This window comes from Megalopta genalis, chromosome 10 (genome assembly GCF_051020955.1).
Source record: "Megalopta genalis isolate 19385.01 chromosome 10, iyMegGena1_principal, whole genome shotgun sequence".
In the NCBI taxonomy this organism is placed as follows: Eukaryota; Metazoa; Arthropoda; class Insecta; order Hymenoptera; family Halictidae; genus Megalopta; species Megalopta genalis.
In genome coordinates this window covers 350001-355000 of record NC_135022.1, presented here as the reverse complement: position 1 = coordinate 355000, position 5000 = coordinate 350001, and the positions used below count along the sequence as shown (strand labels likewise).

At 57.2% G+C, this 5000-nt stretch overlaps 1 pseudogene; it reads right to left on the bottom strand.

Moving 5' to 3' along the window:
* Positions 1-5000, bottom strand: part of LOC143260203 (large subunit ribosomal RNA) — an 11881-nt pseudogene that overhangs the window by 3478 nt on the left and 3403 nt on the right.

Genomic DNA, 5000 nt, shown 5'->3' with positions numbered 1-5000 from the left:
TGACCCGAATTCCCGAAGGCACATCCTTCTGGTTCGCATCGCAGAGATTTTGCCTCCAAATACTGGAGGCAATTTCGTCCTTACCCATCCGACGCGGGACGTCGTAAACTAAAACCTCGGGGTCCCGCTTGGTGGGTAAGGAGACGGACAGACCCGCGCTCCGGAGCTTCTTATTGCCAACGAAGGCTTTCAGGTCCTCCTTTCGGTCGGTCTCGACGACGATGCCACCGGAGTGGATGCGTCGGACCGACTTTACTCGGATCGCCTCCTTCGCTGGTTTAATGAGGGACAGAACAGTAACCTTCGTAACTTCGCTGCTCTGTCCTTTTTCCTTCGGCGGGAAGATTTTTACCACATGCTGCGATTGTGGCCGTCTCCCCGCTTCCGGAGAAGCTCCTTTGCAGTCGACTTTGTTCACATGGGCGTAAGTCGACTGCGCGGCGTTGCAGGCCGTCTTCGGGAGAGTTCCCTTGGACGGCCCAGGTCGCATCGCACTCATTACGGCAGGACGCGCTTTTAGGTCCGCCCTGACCGCGGCGAGTTGCCCTTCGACGAAGCTATTCCGTTGAATAAGCTCCTGCACCAACTCGTTGAGTGCCTCAACCTCGGCGAGTATCTTTGACCCGGACTCCTTATTGACTTTCGACTCAGGTCGAAAGCAAAAGGTCCGTATTTCGGACACTCGCCTAAAGGCTTCGTCTCTTACGAGATCGAGAGGCCGTACCTTCTGCCCGGAGAACGTCCCCTTCGGTCTCCTGGCCCGGTTTACTGCGGCCTTGCCGGTGGGTGTGCCCGGCTTGGCTCGCTTCGACTTTTTGGTGACGGTTTGCCAACCGTCACCAGTAGGGTCCTCGACACGCTCGGGTGCCGACTGCACCTTCACGAGTGACGTGTCTCCGACTCGTTCGATTACTTCCACGTTACCGGTGTCCGGCGTACCTTCTACCGTGGGCTCGGTTTTCACCGAGACCGCTCGCGTGGGAGTCACACATCTTTGCAAGATCACACGAGGATTGGCGATATTAATCACCTTCCCGGATCTTGTCTTTCTCACAGACGCGGGGGGACTGACAGCTGCATTTGCAGTTCCCGCGTCTGCGGCGACGGCTTCACTCCGAGTAGGAGCTGGACCCGTCGTCTTTGGACGCTTAGTTTTTTGTTCATTATTTTTATTCAGACCCATAATGTGTCTTGGTCTTTCATCCAGTGCGCTCCCCGGCCACCACCGACCCACACAATTTGGAACCCGCCAAAGGCTGAGTTAGGGCTACGCACCGAATATAGTCTGCTGGCTGGGTCGGTTTCCTTACCCAGCCCGCGTCCTCGCCCAGCAGAACCCACTTGCCCGAAGCGTGTGGTCGTTCCAAGCCGATTGACTGGACCAGGGCTGCTTTTCTCGTCCAGCCGCCCATCTAGCCGAAGCAGAGGCCAAAGGTACGTGTTGGGGACGTCTCACCCGCAGGAGAGGGCCCCCTCAGATCCCAGGATCCTCTTTTCCGACGACAAGGGTCGCCACGCACGGCAAACACGTGGGAGACAGCAGTCGGAGAGGCTGCCTCTTCCTCTCCACCACACTTCGTTCAGTTCGCTGCGTATTTAAGAACACGAGCTATCCAGCGGTACCTTTTTCGTGGAGGCTCAAGTGTGGCTAGGGCACGTTTGCCCCTTGCGGCCTGGGTTGCCCAGGGGATTGATTGCATCCCATGTATTCCTGAGCCCAGCGGAGTGTTGTCTAGTGGCGTGTTCCGCCCACGAAAAACGGTCTGAAAAACCGTTTAACGTAAACTGGGGAACTGATGCCACGAGTGACAACAGTTCCCCAGTCGGAAGTCATACAGCACATACAGTGCTGTACAAAGAACACGCCACAGCCCGTATGCTAAATCAGGGCCTCGCCATTATGCGAAGTACTACATGTACGACGCACTGACGGTCTCTAATGCCTTCATCGCCGATACACCCATCGACTCGGCCGATCAACCCTCCTACGCGAGGGCTAGTTCGGGGGTTATCTCCCGCCCTGGGTGGCCACAGACCGCCACCGCCAGTAGATAGGGACAGATGGGAATCTCGTTAATCCATTCATGCGCGTCACTAATTAGATGACGAGGCATTTGGCTATTTTTTTTTTTTTTTTATTTTTTTCCGGGGATACGAGCCGGTGACTGGTGGCCGCATTGCCCCGTTATTACGCCTATATGGTAGGCGGCACCAATTTATTCCCCCTTTCCGGTCCCTCACCCTATACCCGACCGGTCGAACCGCGTAGGTGTTGGGCGGTTCGTCCGCGTCGATGTTCTGCGGTTAAACAATCCCCAGGCTGCCAATCCTCCGACCACGACCCTCGAGGCGATCACCTTGAGGTCCCGCTGGCCCATCAATCCTGCGCTCAGTAGGCCCCTGCTTGACTTCGCGCTCCATAGTCCTCTCAGCGACAAAGTGGCAGAGAATACGCTGACATCCTCCGTGCCGTTGCTAGAAGCAACTGCACGTCGGAAGCTGGCGTTGTCAGCGTAATACTGGACCTTACGCTTATGCGCAAGATCCAGGATTGTCTGTTCGCTAACCACTTGCGCATCGAGGACCATGCAATCGCCGTCCTTGCATGCTACCAAATCTGGCTTTCTCATTCCCTCATCGGTAGGGATCTTCGGCTCGCGCGCTACCTGAAAACCCCTTTGCACTAAACCACGTGCAAGATAGTCGACTACAGCGTCGTGCGTTCTTATCCGCCCATCATGGGTGCGGTGGCACTGCTGTAGGACGTGGTTAAGGGTCTCAGGCACCGCGCAGCCAGCCCTGCAGAGCCTGTCCTGTCTTCGGCCCCTAGATGTTCGGGACCTAGTCGGAAGGGCGTTGATCCGCAACTTGCAGGAGTTGACGAAGTCTCGTCCTGACAAGAAGCGGGTCCCCTCCGCGACCCATCTGTGCTGCCCCGGGACCCTCTTCGACTCTTTCAAAGCGCTGCCATCGACACTCCCGTGAAGAGCATTCGCCCAACGGCGCGCTTCCCTCTCGGGAGTGTCGATGACCTCGCCGTGATCCATCAGGCGTTGCTGCGCCTTCTGGATCTCGAGTCGAAGATAGTCCCCTGGCAGCCCAGACGCGGCCTCAGAAGACAAGGACAGTTCCTTCAGGCGGCTAAGCCGAATCCTGGGCATACTCCACCGAAGCGAAGCAATACCCAGGCCTCCCGAACCGATGGCGGAATGGAAATAGGCCTTGGATGTATCGGCCGGTAAATTGAGCCACTTCCTCACCGCACCACGCACCGCCACGTCACACCGATTGAGTTTCCCTAATCCCACAGACCCCAACGACGCCGCATAAAACAAGCTTGGCAACAGGAATATTCGCAGAGCGAATAGTCGCTGTTGCGGCTTAAGCGGTGCACGGGAGATCTTATCCAAATCAGCGACCAACGAGACTGACGGGTCGGAACGCAGACGACCGTCTGGAGTAAAGGGAATACCCAAATACTGCCAGGCGTCCGTCCGCTTCATCGCCACCAGCTTCTGACCACCGAGGAAGAAGTTGCCTTCATCCACGGTAGTCTTCTTCTGGTGGGGAACCGTTCCGATCGAGATCGTAAAAGACTTACCGACATTAACGGACATGCCGCATGATGCCAGGAAGCCCTCCGTACAGTCAAGCAATCGCTGCAAGCCCGTTGTCGTTGAGGCTGCGAGGATTAGGTCGTCGGCGAAGGCTGCCGACCCGATCCCCACCCCGTCGATATCCGCCCCGATGTCTTGGGGGAGGCTCCTGAGGAGTCTGTCCATCACCATGTTGAATATGCCGGGGGACATCGGGTCTCCTTGCCTCACGCCATGCATCGGATGGATGGCATGGGAGTGCCAACCACCCGACACAATGGTCGTGAGAGCATCAGAGTACACCGACCCGACATACTCAATCATGGGAGCGGGACAGCCCCTCAGCTCGAGCGTCTGTAATATCGCGGGGTGAGAAACGGTGTCGAAAGCCTTCGCGACGTCAACCGACGCAACAAAAAGCGGCTTATGGCGCGCATGGGAGTGGCGTAGCAGCAAGTCCAGCAAAAACACGTTGTCCGCACACCCGTCTGTCCTACGGAACGCTCTCTGCCTCTCATCCAATCTGATCAATCGACCCATCCGCCCAGCCAGGACCTTGTGGAATCCTCGCACAAGGGTCGAGGCGACGGTGATGGGTCGAAAATCAGACGGAGAAGAAGGCAGTCCGGTTTTAGGAATGAGCACGGTCCTGGCGTCCCTTAGGTGAATAGGGAGTCTGCGGCACCACATAATGAGGTTATAGATCCTTTGCAAAACCTCAAGGGGGGTTTTACAAAGGAGTCTCGCAGACAGACCGTCAGGACCAGGTGCTGTCTTCCTACCCGGAAGCGCCCTCCGTAGTTCATCCGGATTAACAGGAGACCACAGAGAGGAGATGGTGTCCTCTCGGTTTTCACACGGAGGACAACTATCGCGCGCACCGGTCATAAGGGCCTCCCAATAGGGAACCATAACATCCTGAGGGATGCCATGGTCACCTACGGGGCCATCCCTTATGACATCCAGACAGCGCCGGGGGTCCTTACGCCATAGCTCTTGAACTATGCCGTAATTCTTCCGGCGCTGTCTGCGTCGCGAGAGCGGTTCCTCCGGTTGCGCTCGACGGCCTCGACGCACGACACTCGCTGCTCGAGGTAGCGGAAAGATATCCGCCAGGTAAGCGGTGAGCCTTTCCAGAATATCCCCGCGGTCCTCTCTTCCGACCAGGGCACAGATTTCATCCAGGGTATTAGCCTGGAATCCATCGCACCCTAGTGGTTCAAGGCCGCGGAAATACTCTAGGAAGACCCGATCGCTATCCTGGACCTCCACCGCGAGATCGGGCGCCTCAGCCACCGGCTGCAGTGACTCCTGTTGAATGCGGCCAACGTGCTCCATCACAAGCGCTCGGTAGTCCTTGTGCTTCCGAGCGCCCTTGATGGCATCTAGCGACCTGCCAGGCAG